Source organism: Lepisosteus oculatus, chromosome 16 (assembly GCF_040954835.1).
Source record: "Lepisosteus oculatus isolate fLepOcu1 chromosome 16, fLepOcu1.hap2, whole genome shotgun sequence".
Taxonomy (NCBI): Eukaryota; Metazoa; Chordata; class Actinopteri; order Semionotiformes; family Lepisosteidae; genus Lepisosteus; species Lepisosteus oculatus.
The window spans coordinates 10,155,014-10,181,191 of NC_090711.1; the positions used below are offsets into that span (position 1 = coordinate 10,155,014).

General features: G+C 37.9%; 1 long non-coding RNA gene across 2 annotated transcripts in view; it reads right to left on the minus strand.

Moving 5' to 3' along the window:
- The window catches only part of LOC107079546 (uncharacterized), a 137,055-nt gene extending 113,286 nt beyond the window's left edge, over positions 1-23,769 (minus strand). The window contains exons 1-5 of one of the 2 annotated variants that reach the window (XR_001480492.2): positions 23,730-23,769; positions 21,915-22,010; positions 19,271-19,367; positions 16,556-16,754; positions 10,378-10,522 (exon numbers count right to left, since the gene is read on the minus strand). This is a non-coding gene — a long non-coding RNA (uncharacterized lncRNA). Of the gene's footprint in view, positions 1-10,377; positions 10,523-16,555; positions 16,755-19,270; positions 19,368-21,914; positions 22,011-23,729 lie in introns of those variants that run through there. The other variant, XR_011181760.1, reaches the window with a different exon arrangement.
- Positions 23,770-26,178: the final 2,409 nt, after the last annotated feature.

Genomic DNA, 26,178 nt, shown 5'->3' on the forward strand with positions numbered 1-26,178 from the left:
AAGAAAACACATTAAATACTCAATGTATTTGATGATATGCCTCTATGGAATGAAAGCCAAATGCAAAAGTTTCAAAATATTACCCACTTTCCTTCAAAAATTTGCTTTTAGGGCAATATAGACAACATTCCCCTTTAGACCAATGCAGTGTATACAGCCACGTATGGATGAAAAAAAATGTGAAGCTAACTTGGAAATAGCACTTTTCCTACATTTCATTTCAGTCCTGAAACACAGCCATGCCATCACAACTTGTCTATGGTTTGAGGGAATTCTAACCCTAACCCTAGCTAAGGATTGGGAAGGTTAGGGTTAGGGGTTCAGACTACCTTCAAAATTTCAATACCACATTCTACTCATATTAGGGGAAAATATACGTTAGCGAATGATTTTAAAAGTCAGAACCGATATAGCAACCTCCCCAAAACAATGAGAAAGCATCATTAATGCTTAAATTTAGTTTTTTGTCAAGCAATTTGTTAATGGAAATCTCATATCCTCAATGAGGATTGTTTTGGGCTTGGCTAGGTTAAGAGTCAGGAAAATACAACAAATACTCAATGTATTTGATGATATGCCTCTCTGGAATGAAAGCCACATGCAAAAGTTTCAAAATATTACCCACTTTCCTTCATAAATTTGCTTTTAGGGCAATATAGACAACATTCCCCTTTAGACCAATGCAGTGGATACAGCCACGTATGGATGAAAAAAAAAAGTAAAGCTAACTTGGAAATAGCACTTTTCCTACATTTCATTTCAGTCCTGAAACACAGCCATGCCATCACAACTTGTCTATGGTTTGAGGGAATTCTAACCCTAACCCTAGCTAAGGATTGGGAAGGTTAGGGTTAGGGGTTCAGACTACCTTCAAAATATCAATACCACATTCTACTCATATTAGGGGAAAATATATGTTAGCGAAAGATTTTAACAGTCAGAACCGATATAGCAACCTCCTCAAAACAATGAGAAAGCATCATTAATGCTTAAATTTAGTTTTTTTTCAAGCAATTTGTTAATGGAAATCTCATATCCTCAATGACGATTGTTTTGGGCTTGGCTAGGTTAAGAGTCAAGAAAACACAATAAATACTCAATGTATTTGATGATATGCCTCTCTGGAATGAAAGCCACATGCAACAGTTTCAAAATATTACCCACTTTCCTTCAAAAATTTGCTTTTAGGGCAATATAGACAACATTCCCCTTTAGGCTAATGCAGTGGATACAGGCACGTATGGAGGAAAAAAAAAATGTAATGCTAACTTGGAAATAACTCTTTTCCTACATTTCATTTCAGTCCTGAAACACAGCCATACTATCCCAAGTTGTCTATGGTTTGCGGGAATTTTAACCCTAACCCTACCTAAGGATTGGGAAGGTTAGGGTTAGGGGTTCAGACTACCTTCAAAATATCATTACCACATTCTACACATATTAGGGGAAAATATACGTTAGCGAATGATTTTAACAGTCAGAACCGATATAGCCACCTCCCCAAAATAATGAGAAAGCATCATTAATGCTTAAATGTAGTTTTTTGTCAAGCAATTTGTTAATGGAAATCTCATTTCCTCAATGAGGATTGTTTTGGGCTTGGCTAGGTTAAGAGTCAGGAATACACAATAAATACTCAATGTATTTGATGATATGCCTCTCTGGAATGAAAGCCAAATGCAAAAGTTTCAAAATATTACCCACTTTCCTTCATAAATTTGCTTTTAGGGCAATATAGACAACATTCCCCTTTAGACCAATGCAGTGTATACAGCCACGTATGGATGAAAAAAAATGTGAAGCTAACTTAGAAATAGCACTATTCCTACATTTCATTTCAGTCCTGAAACACAGCCATGCCATCACAACTTGTCTATAGTTTGAGGGAATTCTAACCCTAACCCCAGCTAAGGATTGGGAAGGTTAGGGTTAGGGGTTCAGACTACCTTCAACATATCAATACCACATTCTACTCATATTAGGGGAAAATATACGTCAGCGAATGATTTTAACAGTCAGTACCGATATAGCAATCTCCCCAAAACAATGAGAAAGCATCATTAATGCCTAAATTTAGTTTTTCATCAAGTAATCTGTTCATGGAAATCTCATGTCCACAATGAGCAATGTTTTGGGCTTGGCTAGGTTAAGAGTCAGGAATACACAATAAATACTCAATGTATTTGATGATATGCCTCTCTGGAATGAAAGCCACATGCAAGAGTTTCAAAATATTACCCACTTTCCTTCAAAAATTTGCTTTTAGGGCAATATAGACAACATTCCCCTTTAGGCCAATGCAGTGGATACAGCCACGTATGGATGAAAAAAAATGTGAAGCTAATTTAGAAATTAGCCATCACAAGTTGTATATGGTTTGAGGGAATTCTAACCCTAACCCTAGCTAAGGATTGGGAAGCTTAGGGTTAGGGGTTCAGACTACCTTCAACATATCAATACCACATTCTACTCTTATTTGGGAAAAATATATGTCAGCAAATGATTTTAACAGTCGGAACCGATATAGTAACCTCCCCAAAACAATGAGAAAGCATCATTAATGCTTAAATTTAGTTTTTTGTCAAGCAATCTGTTAATGGAAATCTCACTTTCAATGATTTCCTCAATGAGCATTGTTTTGGGCTTGGCTATGTTAAGAGTCAAGAATACACAATAAATACTCAATGTATTTGATGATATACCTCTCTGGAAAGAAAGCCAAATGCAAAAGTTTCAAAACATAACTCACTTTCCTTCACAAATTTGCTTTTAGGGCAATATAGACAACATTCCCCTTTAGGCCAATGCAGTTGATACAGCCACGTATGGATGAAAAAAAAGTGAAGCTAACTTGGAAATAGCACTTTTCCTACATTTTATTTCAGTCCTGAAACAGAGCCATGCCATCACACCTTGTTTATGGTTTGAGGGAATTCTAACCCTAACCCTAGCTAAGGATTGGGAAGCTTAGGGTTAGGGGTTCAGACTACCTTCAACATATCAATACCACATTCTACTCATATTTGGGAAAAATATACGTCAGCAAATGATTTTAACAGTCGGAACCGATATAGCAACCTCCCCAAAACAATGAGAAAGCATCATTAATGCTTAAATTAATTTTTTGTCAAGCAATCTGTTAATGGAAATCTCATGTTCAATGGTTTCCTCAATGAGCATTGTTTTGGGCTTGGCTAGGTTAAGAGTCAGGAATACACTATAAATACTCAATGTATGTGATGATATGCCTCTCTGGAATGAAAGCCAAATGCAAAAGTTTCAAAAGATTGCTCACTTTCCTTCAAACATTTGCTTTTTGGGTTATTTAGACAACATCCCTCTTTAGAACAATGCAGTGGATACAGCCATGTATGGATGAAAAAAAATGTGAAATTAACTTGGAAATAGCACTTTTCCTCCATTTCATTTCCGTCCTGAAACACAGCCATGCCATCACAACTTGTCTATGGTTTAAGGGAATTCTAACCCTGACCCTACCTAAGGATTTGGAAGGTTAGGGTTAGGTTTCAGACTATCTTCAAAATATCAATATCACAGTCACCTTCTACTCATGTTAAGGGAAAATATACTTTAGCAAATGAAAATAACAGTCAGAACCGACATACAGTAGTAACCTCACCAAAACAATGAGAAAGCATCATCAATGCTTAAATGTTTTTTGTCAAGTAATCTGTTAATGAAAAACTCATGTTCAATGGTGTCCTCAACGAGCCTTGTTTTGGACTGAAATAGGGTAGTTAGGTATGTAGATAATGTCTCCTTTTCAGGCCATAGATACCCATGGAAGATGGGGGGGCAGGGCCACCTTTTTTCTCAACCATCTGACACTGGAGGTGGACGTGTCATGTCTATTACCCCTTGAAGGATTAATTCTCCGGTTCTCATTTGAAGAATTGGCTGAGTTGATCTGGGAGTCTTCTGGAAGGAAGTTGAGCAAGTTCCATTTCTTTCCCCTACCTGGGATTGAATCTGGGACCTTCTTTTTAGTAACTAGATGACCTAGCTGTCTGAGCTTCCACGGCTCAGCTTAACTAGGGTAAGAGTCAGGAATACCCAATAAATTCACATTTATTTTTGTGTTATATGCCTCTACATTGAATGCCAATTGCAAGTTTGAAAACTTTATTTGGTTTCTATCAAACTTTTGCCCTCAGGGCAAATTAGACAACATTCCCTTTTAGGGCAATGCAACGCATGTCACCTTAGATGTAAGAAAAAATGTCAAGATAACCTAGAAATGTAATTATATAGCAATTAATTTTTACCTCTAATTTTAATGAATGGAAAATTAGATGGAGCAGGATTAACTTTGAAGTTTACTTTTTTTAATGTACTGTTTATATCAGATAGGAAAGATGAGTTTGATATCTGATGTGGAACAGCAAGCTTTGAAGAGATGGCACAGTGTCTCATCGGTGAATTGAGATCTATTTCTCCTCTCCTTCTGCATCTAACATTAGGGAGACCGGATGAAACGTCAATAGAAAGAAATGAGCTTCAGCAAAGTGTGGAAAAGGCATGGTGAGTTTCATTAGCCCAGGATCAATCCCACTTTGTTCTTGGCTCAATAACACTCCTGTCTAAATATTATTATAGTTGAATTTCACACTCTTGAGGAGAGGGCTAAGTTATTGGTAAGAAGATGCAACTAAACAGCTGCCATTAGGGATTCATCTGGCTGTCTCCCTCAGGATTATTGCTTTTCTTAATTCTTGGGAGGTAATAAAGGAACATTTATTTTGTCTTAGTTGTTTTTTTAAGAGAATGTACCTTCTGAAAGCACAACAAAATGGAAAAATACAGGCATATAAAAATCACACACTTGAGACTGTTAAAAATTGCACAAATTGTTTGCAGAGTCTTTCTGTCAAGCATGTGTCTGTTTCTATTGCTTGTACTACTTAACCTCTGTTTACCATACACTGCTTTGAGATAAGGACAGGAGTTTAGCTCCTTGTTTATAATTTATGGTATAATAAAGCCTCTATGAACTTGAGAGAATACATGTACTGTAGATCTGAGAATGACATCATTTAAATCTTAGATGAATGTATGAAATAGAAGATTCTTTTAGTAGTAAGTACAGCTGATTTACAGTGCATTGTTCAGCTCCAAGAAATGTCTCAGACTAGACAAAGGCTTAAAGTTTCATATTGATCTCCCCAGTATGTTTCAGTATGTGAAATTGGAATAATGGTATTTGAATATGGTGTCACACAGTAAGCAATTTGCTTCTTTGCAGTTCGTCACATAGTGATGACTCCTGATACAATGAGGAAAGGCAATCTGTGCTCCTGCTTCAGCCATTCATTTTTTGTCAATATGCAATTACCATGGTGCCACAAAGAATGGATAGAGTTGACTGGGTAAATGACTTGAAAGACCATCTAAAGCCAGTGGGAGACACAGGATGTTGCAAGAGTTAAGATTTGCCTGAAATCCCTTGCCTTCTAATTCAAATCTTTGTCCTGTGCAAGGGCAAAGTATCCAGACAGGATGGAGATTTTCGTCTGGACTTTTTCCCTAAAATGTTGTGGGGAATAAGCAGCTGCCCTCAGTCACCTGACTGGTTGGCCCTGGACAATTGGTACATTAACTATTTAAAAAGCAGGAAACTGAAGTTTTCTTTACTTTCTGTCACTATCTGCATTCTGAGGACAGAGTTATGGAACCTTGTGCAGATGGAGTGAGAAAAGAACAACAAGGACTTACCAAGCAAGAAAGTTTAAAACTGTATGTTTTTGGAAATGGCTGTTGGGCAAAATTGCTGGGAGAAAGTTTTGTGAAGGGTCTCAGAGAGAGACTATGTTTTGAGGCCAGTAAGCAGCTTAGCTGCCCGGTTCTGATAGTAAGGGACTGAAGAATTAAGCTATGAGCTTAAAGAACAGCTAGATTTTTGTTTCGATGTTTGATTTTATGTTCTACACATTGTGGATATTTTGTGTTCATTTCAAACTTACCTGCCCATCGATGTCCACCATCTACAGTATATCATGACTTCTTACACTGGGAAGTGGCACAAGCCAAATGTGTGCTGTCACTTTAATGTGTCACAGTAGTCTAGTGCTATACATAATGTACCAAGATTGAAGGAAAGTACAATATATATAATTTACAAAAATCTCCATAGTGTCTTATTTCAAGAAACAAAAGACAAATGTTTGAAAGCTCCAGTAGTTATCCATACCGGGCTCACAAATGCAGACATAGTAAGAAAAATTGTGAGCCAGCATTTCTCATGCAAGCCAGCAGAGGAAACCTGCTTGAGAAAACAGATGTTTCCTTAATCTCTGCAAATGTTCCACTTGCACTTTTCATGCCCTCTGATGGCACATCTTAGATCTCATCAGACCAAATGAGAGAATCTAATGCAGCTTCTGATCTCAATTAGACATATTTCACAGTGCAGCAGAATTTGCACAAATCCAAAACAAAGGATCATCTAAGTCTATTTGTTCTGTTCTCACTCTGTCATGCAGATGTCCCATGCATGTTAAAGACAATTTTAATGTTAATGAGGAAACGCTATGATACCCCTGTAATCTTGAAAAAAATAATCTAATTGAACAAATGGCACTAGAAGATATGCAAGTCTAGGAATACTAGATGAAGTGACTGTAAGAATGTACAGTATGCGACGGTGGGATAGTCTTTGTTTCAGGCCTAGCACCTTTCTGAAATAAGATAAATGAGATTTGTTTGGTTAAAATTATTGCAATTCATATTCGGCTAGTTTTTTCGACAGTTAATCTAAATAATTCTCTGAAGAGAAAGAATGAGAGAAAGCTTAAAAAAATCCATGCAATGTTCGTTTTTCTTCACAATAGGGACAAACAAACATTTATCTCTGCTTTCCCTTGCTTTTCTGTATGGTTTATTGCCTGTCTGATAGAAGGTCTTCCGTGACACTGCAAAAGCTTTTAGATAGCATGTGGTAGGTTTGCTAAAAACAATATACATTGCTATTTTTTGCCTAAGTGTTAAGTAACACATGTAATTTATGTTTGTTGTTCATATACTGGCAAGTGCAGTGGATTTTGAACTCAGCCAACATGTATACATGCAAGTATGTATGCCTTTAATGAAGGGGTTTCCTTTCAAGACTGCTGTCTGTTGGCATTTAAAGTTTGACATCAGTCAGTCACTTGAGGAAACTACCTTTATGCTGGAAGCCAATATCTTGAAATTCAAACTTACACTTACAGGGTTTATAATGTTTCTTAAATTGATTTAACAACATAATAGTAGGCAGTAGTTCTGAAAATTCTGCTATTTACTCTATACTGCTATAGAATGAGTACTGCTGTGCTGTTTGATGCATCTTCACTATTACCGCTATAAATCCCCTTCCCATTGTTCACTGTAGAACACCTTCAAGGTCTTGGCAACTTAACGGATAAAGTTCGGGGAAACTGTGTGCAGTGAGGGCTAGCGATCTGTACTTAGTCATTACAGGACTATTTTTTACTTTTTAATTTAACTTTGACTGCACAATGCTAGGTTGAGAAAACCCAGGGCCTGCTGCCCTTTATTTGGGCTCATGTTGATACAGTATGGCAAGGTTCCAGGAAGACGGCACAAGTCATTATGCTGCTTGCATAATAACAGCACTATTACAAGATTACAATGTGACAGGTATGCCATGAATGTCCTTACTCAATATATTTAAATCTCCATTTATAATCAGTGGGATGAGCTGGGATGACTTGTGGCACTTAAGCCTCAGAGACCAATGAATAGGCACCTGCTGGTTCATGGTCTTCAACAGTGGACAGAATCCCACAAGACAGCATCTGCCTCTTGATGCAAAGCACGCATCACAGATGTACAGTACATGTTTTACTGCTGGTAACCTTGGCTTAAGTTTACTAGTCTGTGAAACCCCCAATTGATCAACCTTGTTGATGACAAATGTTTGTTAGTATAATTCATTTGTGGGTCATCTCTCTTCAATAAAATACCACCACCTGCTACAAGATTATTTACAGTAGTCATGTCTCGAAAAAGAACTTGAACTTATGAAATATATATATAGATACATTACTGTTTGTAGCAGCAATCATACTGTATATACTGAGCTCAGTCAAATAAACTATCTACAAAAGTGATGAAACAAAAAAAATGATTAAAAGAGCTATATCTTTATTATCCCCAATAGGTGACTGGTGAGAAGGTGTTTCTTCTGGAAAAAAAGGCTTATACCAGCAGCTACTGTACTTCAGACTTGCAGTTTATCCAACAATTCTGGTGTATCAATGGTAACTCAGTAAAAGCACACTTTTGCAATTAGAAATATGAGAACTGGAAGAGAGGCAGGTAGAACATGTTGCTAGTGCAGGATGTAACTCCATTCATAATCTGTTGTAAGGCATGAAAAGGCTATCTAAAGCTATAGCTTTAAAGCCAATCTCCTAACTCTTTTCATTAAGTGTATAGACCAGTTGGATGAAACCAATGGGCCCCAATGCCTTTGATCTGTGAGTTGCAATCAAATAATTGTAATGTGAATGAAAATATATTCACAGTGGAATGACATGAGACAACCTGAGTAAATGCAATAGACATTTATGAAAATGGGAGCAAAACTGATTGAGTGTTGATTTGAATTGGATGTTCTGAGGCTATATACTACCAAGCTTTTTGGGGTCCTCACTGAACTGTCTAAGAGGACCCCAAGCACTCTCTGGACCATTAGTTTGGGGACTGTTGGCATGAAATAAGCTCAGAGGGAATGAGCCGAGAGGAGTGTATGCGGACAGTGGTAGGAGTAATATTGTAGCCTTGCTAATATTTCCCTGCATATTGGAAGGTCAACAAGCATCTTTTAAAAGGATCTTTTTGCAGTGTAACAAAAATCATTCCTTTCTGCTTAGCAAAAGCTCAGGGCCTTTGGATATTGATTAGTTTATAAAACCAATCAATAGAACCAGTGTGTGTGTTTGGGGGGGAGTGGGGATAATAAAATACCTCATGAATTCCATCACCCCAAGCTTTCCAACAGCATTTAATGTATAGTCCAATTCTGCTTCAGAGGGATTAAATATTAACTGCTCTCCTCTCCTGCTTTCACAGATTCTTCGTAGCCGTTATCTGGTGCTGCACACACTTTTCACTATACTGTTGACTTTTTAAGCAGAAATGAGCTTTCTGGGTGCTTGTGTTTTTGACATAGCTTTTTATAAAGATGTAGTTTGAGGCATGTACTATACTCCGTTTACATTTCCCGATGTCGCTGTAAAGAAGTAAGTCCTGGAATAGTCACAGTAGGGTTCCTCAATACCGAGCCTCAGGACACCTGTCTCCTCATTTTTATTCCAGCTGAGCTCTTCTATTGCGTAGGCTAACCATTTTTTTCCATTTAGATTTTTAAGCGGTTATTTGCTCCCACTACATGATTTCAGAAATACTTTTCTTTAGGTGCATCACCAAGAACCTTAGCAAATAGGGCTCTTTCATGTCTAACCTTAGCTTAATGCATACATAGACCGTTGCACCTAAAGATAAAAAAAAACTTAACTTTTAATAGGTAACAGTTGTACATACACAGGTGAGAGTTAATTATCAATCTTTTGATGACATTTATAGAATTCTTTGTTCTGCATAGGTTTGTCTGTTTAAATTACAGGCACATTGTCACTGAAACAATGCAGGGGGTAGGTGATCTCTGAAAAGCCCCGGTACTGTATAGTCTTAATGATAATCACTAGTCCCAAATAGCTTTTCAAGGTTTTTTCAAGGCAAATACTTAAGATATAAAGTTCAGCTGAAAAGCAAGGAATTTGTATACTGTATGTCCAAACAATACAAAAGCCTGCATTTGTCAGATATTGCACTTAACAGGAATGTTATGTACTTAAGAGGACTATGTGGATATACTGAATGACTATCTTAGAGCAATTCATTTACAGTATAGGAGGTTGTGTGCAGGAACTGGCAGCCTGTGATGTGTGAAACATGTGAACAACACTATCTCGTTTTCCCCAGAGCTACCAGGCAGCTGACCCCTCTGAGAGAGAAGTACTATGGCTGCTTCTACTGTCTTTGCATATCAATGAATAAATGTAATTGCTGGAATAAACAGCACCAGCTTTAAACACAAACCATTTATGTTCTCTTAGGGACTGTTAATGTAGGAATAACTATAAATGAGAGAAGCTTCTTAAAAGAAGAATTCTCCATATGAATCAATTGGCTCTACACTATACTGTAGTTACTTTCCTCCAAAAATTCATGCCCATTATGCAAAAATAGGCTTCCAAATTTCTGTCTAAAATACACTCCAACTTGACCTATCCTAGTTCACCTGACAATACTTAGATGTTCAGCATTGGCTAGGAAAGTACCATAAGAGGCTAATTAGTTTATTCCTTTTAATATTGTACAGTATCTCTTGTTTTCTCTTGATACTCCACTCAAATCGCTTTACAGACAATGGGGACTCCCCTCTTCCACCACCATTGTGTAACCCCCATCTGGATGACAATGGCAGCCTGCTGAAATGCTAAAATGCATACAGATACATAAAATTGGGTTAACAAATACTTATCATAACTATACAAGGGAAGGCTGGTAGTAATGTTCCTTATCATACTGTATATTAAATAAAATCATGAAAAATCTTTTACTCAACTTAAGTGTTATCAAATGACATTTAAAGAATCACCTGCACTGTAGTTCACATTCACATTTTCCATTCATATGAAGTGCATCAATGTCTGTCACTTACTTTTGTAAGTAAACACAAGAAAAATGGAGAAGTGAGGTGTGGCTGGGTTTTTAAAAAGGCTGATTTGGATTGATTGGTTTGGGCGAAAAAGAATTTCAGCAATGACAGGTCAAAAAGTAAATGATTTAATAATTTCACATGGATCAGAGGTGCCAGAATTCAGTCCTAATTTAGTAGAAGAGTGTATTTTTTCCTAACACTTCCCTGAGGTCAATTAATTATTTACTGTAGATGCTTAATTGGGGGGAAAAAAAAGGAAACTGCAGGACAGCGGCCCCAGTCTTGCATGCAAGATAGATAATGTAGCAAACTTAGTGGTTCTTTTAATCAGCAGCTGAACAATTTCAAGAACTGGTTGAATACAGCATATTCAGTATTATGTGTATGTTTTTACAATTAAACAAAACATATTCAAAGCATCCAAAAACCCCAAATGCCCTGAAGGATCAAATATGGGTTTATTTTAATTAAAGGCACTTTTGCAGTTCTTTATCCCAGAAAAAAAAGCAATGCAGCAATGTACCAGTTCTTTTCTTCTGCCCACAAGGTGGCGATCAGATCAAATTAAAACCGTTACTGTATTTCTCATGTTGACCTCCCGTTTATGTTTTGCAAGAGTGGAGGGCACATTCTTACCATAGTGTAGTGCTGCTCAATTTTACTCCTGTTGGCAAATTAAACACTTTGATGGAAGCTTAGGTCAGTGACCACCATAATTCACTGCAGAGAATGTGGCCACATGGCTCATTGCTCACTAGGAACGTTTACAGACAGAATTTTAAAACTGCCTGTAATCTGAAATAAATTAGTGTAAATGTAGCACTACACCTTTAATGAAATTAATAGTGGTATTTAATGTCCATACACAGTAAAACTGTCTTTTCCCCAGAAGTAATTAAAAACCAACCCTGTAATAGTTTTCAATATTCTTTAAATAAATGAAATGCATGTAAAGAATCAATCCAATCGATATCCAGTATACCAATATACACAATTAGCTGATGATGCACTGCAGTTAAAATAGTTCCCATGAAAGCAGAGTATGCAGGACTGCAGCCTTTGCTTGCACTGATGTTAATAAATGCAAAATGTGTTTCATTAATCAAACCATTAGTCTAGTGGCAGAAAGATGAGGTAGGTGATGTGAAAAATTGACTGCTTGAAAACTGAGTGCCTATCTGCAAACCAGACAATGTTAAAATATCAATCACATGTTTACTACCTAATAAATACTCACACAATGATAAAAAAACATGTATTTTGATTACAAATTGAGTGGATACATTGGCATAAACTGATATGATAGAAAACCTGATTTATTTGTCCGTGTAGCCTTGAATAAGTAATTGGTGATTACAATAGTTATTCAAATAAAATATATAACATGTACTGTACACATTACATATTGTATACTGTATCTGTATATACAGTATAACAGTTTATATTGTATAAATTAAGATTTTTAGTTTTAAGTACTGTATATCCCTGTGAAGATTCCACTGGTAACAGTAGAATCATGATAGTCATACTTCTCTGATGAGTACAGAATTTTAAGCTTTGAATTTAAATCACTGAGTGGACAATGCCAGAGGATGTGCTGTGTCTACACTGCTAAATGAGTCAAGCCTACATGAGCCAAGTAACAGACAAACTTAACTCAATAGCTGAAGATTTCCTTACATTGTCACAGATCATCCTATAGCACACAAACACAGCTGCGAATTCAAAAAGGCTCAGGAAGTTTCAAAAAGTGGGTTGTAACCTAAATCCCCTCTCCCAGAAAAGAGTGACTGCAATAAGAGCTTTGTATCTTGCATGATTCAGCTTCTGGTTTGTGGAGCTCTGGAGGAATAAATGAAGTTAAAAGAGCAAGTGGTGGGGCGTCAAAGCATGCTTTTCAACACATACAGTACACTGGCTAAAATGTTGGCTATTCTCCAGCTAAGTGATCTGTCAGTCACAGGATATGTACCTTGGCAAGCATGACAGACTTCACTGTTATCCTCAATGATCTATAGACAATCCTGCCGGAAGACGACAATTTGGTAAAGAAATATATATACAGTATATAAATACAAATACTGTATATTTTTACTGTACTTTTACTTCAACACGCACACTTTGTGAGGCTACCCTCATCTCCCTTTCCACAGTCCCCACAGTGGGAAAATATATTTATATGTACTATACTACCCTGTCGTAACACTTCAAACACCTAGCCACTGAGGACATACAGTACATCGCACTGTGAGCCAGAGATGTCCCTACTGACATTTCAGCTACCCAGCCTTGGTAGTGCTTGTCAAGTAACACTAACCTGTGATCTTAGTCCACCAATGTTGGCTTTTGGATTTAATCTGCCCTTCCTGCAGAAGCCCTCCCGACACTTGGGATGCTGAGGTATTTTGATTTCAGCTTGGGAGATACAGCAAAGATGCAAGAGATTTATATGAATGGCTGTAACATGTCTGCACTTTGTTGCATTATTTATCAACACTTCACATCAGGTGGGGCTTTAATGTCTTCTTTACATGAACACATAAAAGTGTCCGAATCAATACTGCTGTCCCAAGGATTCTATCTTCACGACCAGATACATTGGGAAGCTGGTATAGTAGTGCAGCATTGCACAAAGTAACTCCTGTTCATTGCTCTGGCCATCCCTATGTCATTTTAAAAATCAGAAAGCCTTAAAGTGTTTCTCATCAAGGCCGGCCCGTGACATTCAATGCTGTAAAGGGATGTCGGCTTCATGATTGATTTGGCCATGATTTGAGAATTTATTGGATGGTGAAGGAACACATTTTTAAACGTTGCACACCTCATAGAACACAATTACAGTATGTTCCTAATGTGCAGTTTCTAACACTCTGGTGGCAGTTATGTACTGTATGTCAGCTTAAACATTAGAAATGTACAGTAACTCATAGGTTATTTAGGTAATTTCACATGGAGTCCAAGTTTGTTAACCGTGCAGTTCAGAAAAACACAGGATGTCCACTGATGGCAGACTGATCCATCTCAGATATTTTAAGCTGTGAGCTCTTATATAAGCCAACACCAGCTGCTGGATATTTTCTCATGTGCGGCATTAAAAGAATATTGGGCACTGTTCATTTAAATGTGGGTTTATGCGGCCAGCATATGAATTTCTTAAAGGTTACATACTATACAATGTTATAATAGCCCTCAGAAGCATTTCAGAACAGTGCTCTAAAAGACTATTTATATTAATAATAATTTAGTAATATGTCAAAGCATGTGCTGGGGTTAATATTTGGGCTGAGCTTAAAGATAACTATGACACATTTTACCTATGAGTCTTAGAAAATGTTATGAAAGTTATAAAATTGTTACAAATCCTTTTATAGCACAGAGTGACTGTGTAGCCTCCCTGAAGATATTATTTTGGAGATAAGACTACGTTCAGATATAGCGTTACTGTAATCTGAAAAATAATGTTCTTTTTCACATGGTATGGATATTTCCATCTCCCTGTACTACACATATTGTATAGGGAGCCCTAACTACCCATGAACCTACAAAAGATGGTTGTGGTCCTAGCGTTCTCTGAGGTCAATCTGTTCCAGGAAATATGATGATTATTAGAAATAGATTCCTGATTCCCAGGAAAACACTTTTGCTAATTTTGAGATGTATTTTATATCCAAAGCATACTATTTGGGAAGGTCTTTTTAACCTCTGTAGGGCAGGATTTTTCAGCCTTGTCCGTCTACAATATATCAGCTTGTTTCAGAACACAGAGTGTAAGGAAAGATTGCAAACAAGAATATTCATATTGCCCACAGGTGCAAACGTATCAAAATTGTTGGGGAAGCTCTGCTTTTACAATATGAACAATACTGAGGGCACTTCAGAACATACTGTATAGCACCCTTGATATGTACGATTTTACACATCTTGCCCATTTTATTTTGAGTCAATTCCTGATTAAAACACAAATCTCATATGTTTATATATTAATCATTCCTAGGGGACCAGCTTCAGAAACCTTGGTAGATAGTTTCAAGAAGTATTGTATTTTGTTGTTTTTGACATGATGTGGATTCGTGCAGAATCTCAACACTGGAACATTAGATTATTCCATTAACTGACTTCCCTGTACAGTAATATTTTCCCCATAAACTGTTCATAAGGAGTCAAATTGCTATACATTGAAATACTCATTCTGTAAATGAGATAAACAAGAGGACAGAATTTAATACATATGGCAGCCTTTAAACATACTGTACAGTATACTAAGCTACAGAGTTAAATTCTATACTAGATTTTTAAGGTACTCTCAAAACACTCACCCTTTGTACGAATTGTCTAAAAATAATTCACTAGGACTAGGTTTCAGGCTTATGGGAGCCTGAAATCAGTACAACAAATTGAAAAGTCACAAAGAATAGAAACAATGAGTACTTCATCTTTTATGTGGTCATATGAGAATCAAGATTATCATGGGGCAGTGCGGTGGCTCTGTGGCTAGGGATTTGCGCCTGTGGCTGGTATGTTGTTGGTTTATATCCTGTGGCTGCCAGATCCTACGTTTGAATCCTACGCTGTTGGGCCCTTGAGCAAGGCCCTTAACCCCAGCTGCTCCAGGGGTGCTGTATAAACGGCTGACCCTGCACTCCGACACCAAGCTTCTCTCCCTGTCCGTGTGTCTCATGAAGAGCAAGTTGGGATTTGTGAAAAAAAAATCCTAACAAGAAATTATATATGGCCAATAAAGTGATCTTATCTTATAATAAAACGCATTCCTTCAAAACATCAGCTCTGAGATCACATTAAGAGATCACTTTTCTTAAAAAAAAAAATACTACTGCATCCTTTTTTCACGGATGCAATTTAGACTTTAGATACATGTAGCTCTTGCACGAGACTAGGAATCGATCTATTAACATTGCTTTCAATTGTAAAACTCAAATAGATATAGTTTTTTTTTTAGTCTTATTGGCTTAAAAAATGAAAGCATTTGTGATGACTACCATTTGCCAAACAAATATTGAGTTATTCAGTATGAAGTTTACCTTTTAGTGAGATGGAATTGAATAAACTCTACAGAACTACACAAAGGACATGCCAACCACAGCTGTACTTCAATACATCTTGGATTAAGAGAGAGTGTGCGCAAGTGTGTGGGGTTAGAAGGTTAAATTTTAACATTACATTGAACAAAAAAAACAAAAAAACAAACTGACTTAGGAGTTGCAAACATGCCAATATGTGATGGGGACACTCACTTTTATGCAGCCTTGCCAGTAGTGTTTGATTTAACGGAAATAAAATACTCTGAATGTTTACTAGCAGTAACCATGTCCCACAGGATTTACTATAAAGGCAGTTAATCACAGGGAAGAGAAAAGAAACATTTAAATGTGTGAATAGGACTTTGTTTGTAGGGTCCATACAATTACAACTAAATTTCACTCCTCTACACTACAGTATGTGCAAAAACGAAACTACAGAGCTAGGATGGAAGACAAGACAGGGACCAAAGATATACAGTAGTTTGGGAATCGGTAACCCATCAGCTGCTAGTCTGTTTTTCCAGTTACTTCTAATGATTTCAGTTATTCACACCACTGAGCAACTTAATATCATAATACTTTTACCAGTAGTTATGCTTTATAAATGATCTATATACACAAAAAATGTGCTATATATAGTACACCGTAAATACGCTTTTCTTTGTGGGGAAGATTATGATTATGTGTAATATTGTTTCCCTTTAAAAGTCACCAGAGCAGATAAGGGGGAGTTTTTAATGAGACGCACCCCATCCATCCATTTCCTTACCATTTCTTCCTCTTCAGGGTCAGGGGGTGCTGGAGTCTATTTTAACAAGCAGCAGGCACAAGGAAGGGAACACCTTGTATTGGAAGGCAGTCCATCGCAGGGCAGACACGCAGGCAAGAGACTCCAATCCTTCTAAAAAAGTCCTTCAGCCTAGTCCAGACGTGATGCACCCTTTTCTGTCCTTCTGGCTTTGTCACATCTTAAACGAGTTATTACATATGGATTTGTTAGTTAAACATTTACAGTATGACTTTTTTACATATACAGTAAAACATAACTTTTTTTTACTAAACATGTTAGTAATGTCAGAAGCTGGGATAGTAGACTTCTGAGGTACACATGACTGTAAATGGTATTGGTGGAATAGGGGAGAATGGACTGGAATTAACAAGCCAATCATCTAGCATGTTTACTGGAGACACTGTGCTGTAGGTGACACCATTCTTTAGATGAGATAAGCTGAACTCAAATTTGGCCATTAAAGATCACATGGTACTGCTGTAAAGAATAGGGCTGTTATCTCCAGTGTTATGGATAAATGTTGGCTTGTGTAATCTGGCCTGCATTTCATGAAGCTTCTACTCTTCATCATCATGGCTGGGGCTAGTAATGAACAATATTTACCGATGTGCACCAACATCAGAATGCTTTGAACCGCTTTCTATCTAACATGTTATTAATAGTGTTGTAAACATTCATACTTATAGACTGGTATAGAAATCTGACTTGCTATAACACTGCTGGGATCTGGGATGCTGTGGGGAATGGACCTTGTGTGTGGCTCCTTCAGTGTTCTCAGGAAATGGCTGTTACCTTCTCAAAACATCACTAGACTGCTGTGACCCCTTGCATTCCTACACTGATATACAGTATACTGTAAATCAATTTTTTGCAACACTTAAGCTAAAAGTATAGGACCACTACTAATAAAGCTCAGTTAGTAACACTGTTTATGCTGTTAAACTGTTACAGGTTATAAATGGAATTAATCCCCCCTAGTAAACAGGGTGTACTGTATATTGTACAAAATATTATCAATGATAGTTTTCTATAATGAGATTGCAAATGTACATATATATTTTTTTTAGTTTAAGCAATTTCAGAATTTCTCCTCGGGTTCTCCTTACCCATCAATCACTAGAGTTAAGCCATGTGTTTGACAGCCAAGACTTCAAATGTTTCATTTAAAATGGGAAAAAAAAACATCTGTCCTTACTTCCATCAAAAAATGGCTGTGGTGTTGGTGGAATTCTTATCAGTGTGCTCCACAAACTGCAGCCCAGGTAAAGAAAAACACTTTTGCTCTCTGCTGCCCTTCACAACTCAATTGGGCTCTTTATCTCTGTAAAAGAACTCGAGTAAGCCTTCACGTTTTGGGCGCTTGTCTTTGCTTTCGGTGATAATTGAACAGGGTGGAATTCTCTCATTTTAAACAATTCAGGAGTGTAAGGTTCAGTACAACCCCCCATAATATTTAAAAAATGAAAGTGACCAGTATGGAATAGGTTTGAGAGGAAATTCCAGTAACTTCCATTTCATGGGCTGTATTTATATGGTAGGGAGAGTAATGTTATCTTTACAAGTTTGTGTGAGACCATGAGATCAAGGTTTCTTAAAAGCTAAGTAGTTAAATGTGTATGCAGTACATCACCCTTATGTACACATACTTAATTCTAACCACCATTCTGAACAATGGATTGGTCTGCTTACGTTTAAATGTGCTGTGCACAACTTGTCCTGAGAGTGCTGTTCTCTCCGATAACCTCATGATACTCTACAGTGAAAGTAGGAATTGAATCATGCTTTGCATTTAATAGATAAAAGGCAGTGTAACCATTCAATGATTTGAAAGAACACCAAATTAGAAATTTCCTTTTACTATTTGGTGAACACTATTTTCCGTGTACAGCAGATTCTTTTTTTTTTAATATATTTTTGCTAGGCATACAAAATTCACTCTGGGTTCTAATGCTAATTGCTTGTGTCTAAATTTCCACCAAGTCTAGATAGGTTAGCTACTATAAAAGCATGGGGGAGACTATACCAAGTATACAGCACTGTCAGAACATGAGCGAAAACAAAATTAAGCAAGACGGAAGCCACATTGAAAAGGAATGCAAATTAGCTTTGAGTTGTCCATTAAGACCGCACATAGAGGGGAAAAAAAACACATGGGTAACACCTGACTGCTGCAATCTGATCTGACTGCCATTTAATCTCTGATGCAGCTGTGTTTTGCCTTTAGGCTAATTGGCACAACTCGCTGCATGGAACTAAGCAAATAAAGTGGGCTTCGTGGGAGTGAATTATAAGTTTAGGAGATGTAGGCTGTGTGCCTACAAACACTAAGGCTAATATATAAAAAATAATTACAATTAATCCAGGACTGCTTGGAAGGGTAACATGCTGCAGCACTTATTTAGCAGAAACAATAGAAAGACATTTTTTAGAATATGGCAGGATGCTTGCAGAAACCCAGAAAGATATTTCCCCAGTATCTTGCAGGGTTTATGCGTACATCCTGTAGAATTGTATTTTCTGCATAACATTGCTCTCTGTGTTTCCAGGAATAGGTTCTGGATTCCTCAAATCCTTACCAGGAATAAGCAATTTTCTAATAATGGAGAAGTGGGTGATTCATCTCTTGTAAAATAAGAAAGCTTATCATAAATAGCTATGGACAGGCAAACATGGAAGTTAGGATTGGGACCTTACATCTTTTTGTGCTGGATTTGATTTCAGCCTGGGTTGCTTTTTGTATTGCGTTTGTATGCTCTCTCCTTGGTCTCATGGGTTTTCTCAGGTGCTCCTCCTAATGTGCAAAAACATGCTGTGGTTAAACAACAACTCTACACTGGCCCTCATATGCATTTGTGAGGGAATTGGTATGGCCTGCGATAGGCTTGGATTCTATCTAGTGTGTATCCCGCCTTGCCTCGGTGTGGCAGTCTAGCCTCTGGATCATCATAACCCTGTATTGGACTAGTCAGTTATTGGAAACTGAAGCATAGATCATGGTACAAATGGCAGAAACAGTTTATTGGTTGCATATTTTACACATCCTCATGAAAGTTACTGTATACACACACACTGAACCAGGAAATGTAATTTATTCACTTTAAGATGACATATGCAGATAATGATGAAGGATTTGCCTATCAAGGTGATCATACCCACTTAAAGCAGCTCCATGAATCCTTCAAGGAAAACTGGATGTGGAGAATATTGTTGTTCTGTGATCATACTGGTGTTTAAATGAAATGTAATTTTTTTCTTGGTTTTGTGCTCCAAAAATGTTATTTCCAACCAGTACCAAACTTTAAAAAGAGGCAAAAGGTCTGCACAAAAATAGCATTGAACCTGCTCCTCCAGTTAGAATTTTTTTGTAGGTTTTGTGTTCCTGGCACTATTAAAATTAGTTACCTGTGGTTACCTTTGTACTGTTCAAGGCCTGCACACAACAAAAGGCGACAAATATTCTTAAACTGGAGGAACTCCAGCTACCCCGTGTTCAGGTGTGCTTAAAGATAATTTATTTTTGAATATGTCTTGCTGTCGAGCTGGACTTCAAGATTTGTAAGGAGAGAGAGCCAAAAAGCGGATTAACTGGAAATCATCTAGTGCCAGCTGTCTGAATTTTCTTCAGTGAACAAATACTCCTGTTTGCTTGGGAAGGGAAACAACATTATTGTAATAGAATTGTCAGAAGCCAACACTGGTGGACCCAGTCCTGAGGAATTTGTATTCCTGAGGAATTTGTATGACATGAAATGCAGCAAACCGGGGGGGGGGGGTGACAAGGCCTGAGGAAACCAAAACCAAGATCACTCCAGAACTGATATTTCAAGTCAACAACAATTTGTGAAGTGGCAAGTTGTATTTTTCATTCCCTTCAATTAAAACTCTGAAACCAGAATCAGAAACTCTTTGGTCTACATCCACAGTGTGATGGTCCTAGGGCTTCTTCAACTTCCATAACCACCATCTTCCAATGTTTGAATTTGGGTATATAGAAAAAAAATTGGTGGAATGGTAAATAAAATTCAGAACTGCTGTTTGGTAATTAAAAAAAGTGCAGAGGCTCATTAGTAGGATATATGCAATCTTAACTATACTCATGCTAGGCTGTTTAGCCCGTCAGAGGTTGTTAATTTTCCCAAATGGTGTTAAGAATTTAATTTGCCCGTCTTTATTCAGTTACGGCCCAAATTATTGCATCACCCACATTTGGACACAGCTGTTACGTCGTTTTAGTTTTATGTCACATTATGCAGAAAGGCAACTCAAGCCATGGGACAGTCTGCGTTTTGCCAAGGGGGCTGTAAATGCATAAGAGTGCATCTGTATCCTGAAGGGGAGGTAAAAACCAACCGCTCAAGATTCCTTGTAGGGGAGTGCTGACAAGTGCTTTTTCTAAGGACACACTGATCCCTTTTACATACTAACAAGAAACCCATTTTGATGGTGAGACTTTTTTGAGAGTGTAGGCTCTGTCATAGCTACTTTTGTTATTGACACATCTGAAAGACAGACAAGGAGATTTTCCCCCGAGGGTGGGGGGCTCGGGAAGAACATCAATTTTAAAGTTTAAGCCTTTCAAAGATTTCCTGTTTGATAGTCCCAAGGGATGGGAGATTTAGGTGGCAACAAGACCAGATATGAACACATCTGGCAACGAGACTAAAGATGGCAAAGCTGAAGCGAAAACAACTTATCCAGAGCCCTCATTTTAACTAATTGACAGGTCAGGGAAGGGTGTTGTAAAGGCAACAAAGAATAAGGGGATCCTCATGATAGAGGATAACTGGGAAATGCAGGCAGACCTTAAAAGGCAGCTCAAGGAACCAGAAGAAATACAGTATTCAAGGCTAGACATTCTCATTTGCTCTAGAGGCATAAAAGAGGGAGTCCTCACTGAATTGACAGTGCCCTTGGAGGAGAGGATAACAGAGGCACATGAGCAAAAAGTCAGGGAAATATCAGCTCCTTATCCATGAGTATCAGCAATGCAGATGGAGAGTATGGAATCTTCCAGTTGAAGTTGGCTACAGGGGTTTTGCAGGGTAGTCACTTTAGAGAGCCCTGGGGCTGCTTGGTGTCGAAGGAGCAGCAAGGAAAACGTTAGTTCTAGGACAGTTATCAAGCAGAGGCAGCATCCAGATGGAACTGAATTAAAAGGAATGACCAGTTGCAAACTAAAACAGACTGCAGGAAGACCGAGCTGAGCTGATTGGATGAAGACCCAGGAAGCTGGTTTCTGCCATTGAGCACTCCTAAGGTAACATTAATTTTTCAATGAAACGTTGGTGAGGGAGATATCCAGAGTTTTGTCAGGTAAGAAGGAAAGTTAAATGATTACCAGGGCATCAGGTTCGCAGAATATACAGGAAAAAGTTCCCCATCAGGAATCCTGGTAGTGATGATCCCATCATATTTAAGATGTCAGTCCTTTAACCTAAAGCAAATTCATAAAAATATTTTAAATTTGTATGGGTGGAACATAAAATGCATCAGAGGTGATGTTAGTGCCGAGTTCTTGGGGAAAAGAAACTTAAAATCCAGGATCTGACAAAACTATAACTGAAAACCTAAAAATTTGGAATTTTTTGGAATAGACAGGAGTCTAACTTTTTCTTTTTTCTGAGGTCCTGTAATGGACCAAGACAAAAGCAGCCATTTAGTTTTCCCAAAAATTGGCACCTATGCTTATGACTTAGGCACCAGATTGTGTACTTCACCATGACAGCTAGCTTTCTGATAATTTATTAATATCTTTAGAAGGTGACCTTTAGTAAAGTTTTTACCAGAAATTAAGAGTTTATTTTTTTTTTTTAGTTTTAGAAGAGAGGCTAAGTCCTAGTTACTGGACAAGTTTAGAATTTAGTACCCTAATATGCTTGAAAACCTCTAGTTTGTCAGTAATGGCACACTAAGCAATTCTGCGTTTATCACCAAACCAATAAGAGTTTGAATTTCTCCTCATTTTTGGCACTTCTGATAAGCTCGGCCAACTGAGCAGTGTTGGACCTGCAGTGCATGATAAAAATGTGCCCTATGTAAGGCTACTGAAAATGCTGTAAGAGATTGCTCTTATACGAAAGGATTACAGTCCAGTTTAGAGATCCATTTGCAATAGTTCTCTGGAAAAGGAGAGATTATGTATATATGGAAATTAAAAGGGAATTAAAGTCCTGTCTCAGCCATTTGCAGCAATTTAAGGTATCCCTGCTGTGATAGCACAAGGAACAGTTTAGCTTAAGCCAGGAAAATATTTTTGCCACATGCATAACTCTCCCGTCTCCTAGTAATGGTAGGTCTGAAGCTCTAAGCAATGTTTTTTAGACCAGCAAGCAATTTTAGGGTCATTTCTAAAAGCATTTACAACATTTCCACATGTAAGCTCACTGAAGACAGAGCTGCTAAAAGGAGAGCTTACTGTTCACCTTGTGCATCTCAAACCAATAACCATGGAACTGTCTGTCAATGGACCTCTAACTCATGAAGGGTAGGAATGTTAATGTCTGAAAATTACTTCCCATCCTCACTGGTAAGCATTTACTCCTGCCTGCAAGAGTAGAGTTTTGTCAAACCAGGGCTTGACTGACTATTAGCAATTTGCTGAGCCTGCACATTTGCTGCAACATCCTTGATGGAAGAACCTATAGTTCAATTGGCATTAACCCTCCTACATGTCACTGCAGAATTTGCAACATATCTGATGACAAATGGAAAAATGAGTTGTAGGAGTCCATCTACATTTCATTCTCACTGTCTGAGTACAGGGGTTGTGAATTTGAATTTTACATGGAAAGACATTTGTTAAAAGACAATTTGTTAAAACTTAAAGGAATGAGGTAAATCACCTCAAAATACAGGAAAAGAATGAACAATTACATGTTCTAAATTGCAATTCCAAGTAGTTTTGTTTGATTTTACACTCCAAGTTTACTTATTACAAGGGGAGTGTAACTTTAATAGTGACAAGGGGTCTCCATATGAACCACAACTATCTTCCCTGGATAGCAGTGGCAATAGCCTCTTGGTTAATTCTTTTTTTTACCAGCATCCCAACCCAGAAAACCACCAAGGCCACTACCAGTTCTATCCTACTATAAGCCCACTTTGACTTTAGTACTTAAAAAGTTAATCTCTGAATTGTCTTTTTAATACTCACCCTCTTACTAAACCACAAGGGTCCATGAAAAACAACCACTAGCTGTTCTAGCAACTGCTTTTATAGGGAGCTTGAGTCTCCAGGTGCAGCCAATTCAGTGATTTCCCTGTGAGAATCCGAAGAATGTGGTTCTCCTAAATGAGATGACCCCGGCCCTGGGGAATTCACTTGTGTTTCAGACCCCTGCTTTTCTACAAATACCTATAGTAAAATGGTGATGCGCATGCTTTTCAGACTCTGATATCTAGTGTTCAAAGGTCTATACGCTGTTATTTAAGACTTTTACCAACCAATTGTTAGGTTTCAGAACACAAACATGAGAAAGAGGATATGTTTCAATGTAACCTTTTGATGTAAAATGCATTGTGCTTTCTTTCATTCTTCATCCGCATTCTTTCCTTCTTTCATAAATTAAATCTGATGCAAAAGTTTTTGCAATATGTGGGGATCTATCACATTTTGTCTTCAAGAATTTTGAGTCCTGATTTTTAACCCAAACAGTGAGTGAAACAGGAAACTACATGGCTCAGATTTCACAAGTTACTTGAATACATCCTTCTGATCAGTTATTGTACATTAAGGGGGTTAAAATAGTTGGATGAAAATACTCCCACATCTACTCTTAGAGGGCTGGCTCTCAAATTCATACAACTTTCAGAGAAGGGATAGGAACTGTGGTTTTTCACAGTTAAAAAAGTATCAGTGGTATCAACTGATCAGCTGTTCAGTTTCTTTTCATTCTTTTTGTTTAGTTTCCTCCCCTCAGAAAAGGTTTCTGAGCAGCACCATGTCCATTGTGACCGTGTTGAGTGAAATCTTATCCCTCTTGATTAAACCTGGATTTGTAGATAATTGCAGAGCATTTGCTCTTGAGGAATAAATCACTTTTGGATATTCAGGGTCACAGAGGAGCCAGACTGGACTGTGGGTGGAAACCGGAGAATCTAGAGGAAACCCATGCAAACATGGAGAGACCAGCCAATTCTAAACAGATACTGTAGTACCACAGGCCTAGAAATGAACCCAGGGCTCCAGTGCCACAAGGAGGCAATGTTACAGTAACTGCTGCGCTACCATGCCGGCGCATTAAGTGCTTGACTAATCATGAGGTCTGTCAGGCAGTCTGTCGATATTGTAAGAACAGCATTTCTTGTCTATGATTTTGCTAGCAGTCATAACACCCTGCAACTCACAACTGTCAGCCCACTGAAGCTAAGCAGGTGTGAGCCGGGTCAGTACCTGGATGGGAGCCTTCCTGGGAAAAACTAAGGTTGCTGCTGGAAGAGGTGTTGGGCAAGGAGTGGGCACTCACCCTGCGGTCTACAGTACAGTACAGTATGTGGGTCCTAATGCCCCAGTATAGTGAAGGGGACACTGTACTGTAAAAAGGCGCTGTCCTTCGGATGAGATGAGAAACGAGGTCCTGACTCTCTGTGGTCATTAAAAATCCAAGGGCATTTCTCGAAAAGAGTAGGGGTGTAGCCCCGGCGTCCTAGCCAAATTTCCCATTGGCCTTTACCAGTCATGGCCTCCTAATAATCCCCATCTATGAATTGGCTTTCCTCCCCACTGATAGCTGCCGTCGCATCATCCAGGTGATTGCTGCACATTGGTAGTGGTGGAGGAGAGTCCCCATTACCTGTAAAGCACTTTGAGTGGAGTGTCCAGAAAAGTGTTATATACAGTAAGTGTAAGCAATTATTATTATTATTTTGATATCTACGCTCTTGTCAGTCAGTGTTCACCACAAATAAAATTTTACAATGGTATCACTGCCTATACTGTACTTACTTACTGTAAGCCAGTGTGGCACTTTCTGACAGGGTGCATGACAGTCAATGACATTGTGTCATGTGATTAGTACAATACCGGTGGTAGGTAACATTTTATATATACAGTACACTACTTACTGTTCATAGCATAATTTGCCTTATAAACACACTTTTGTACTGGCTGGTGGAGAGCAAGTCAACTGTTGGTGTGAAAAAGTGAAAAAGGTCACAGTGCAGATTTAAAAGAAATTGTGCTTCATTACTCCAACTCTGCCATCAGTACTGCCAGATAACTGAGTTTATTTTAAATACCTTCAGAAATTGTGAGGTTAACATATAAAAATATTTGTCATAAACTAATTTAAAATTAAGCAATTTATTGCAACTTTCAGCCTCTACTGTATGTTTATACATAAGTTTATTTGGTTTCTGGGACACAGAAATCAATCTTTTCTTAAAGTGTCTCTGGATTATTGGCCCAGATGGCAACTTTTATTAAGGGCTTTATCAGGAAATGGTGATGTTTAAGACAGGTAAAATTTATTACATCCAGCTTTTTAGAACAACACTGTGTTTGCAGCTTTTCCAAGGTTCACCATAAAACCACGAGCTGCTGAGATTGGCCATGACAGCTGTTCACCTTTTGGCAGTTGAACCATTTGCAAAAAGTCTTGCAC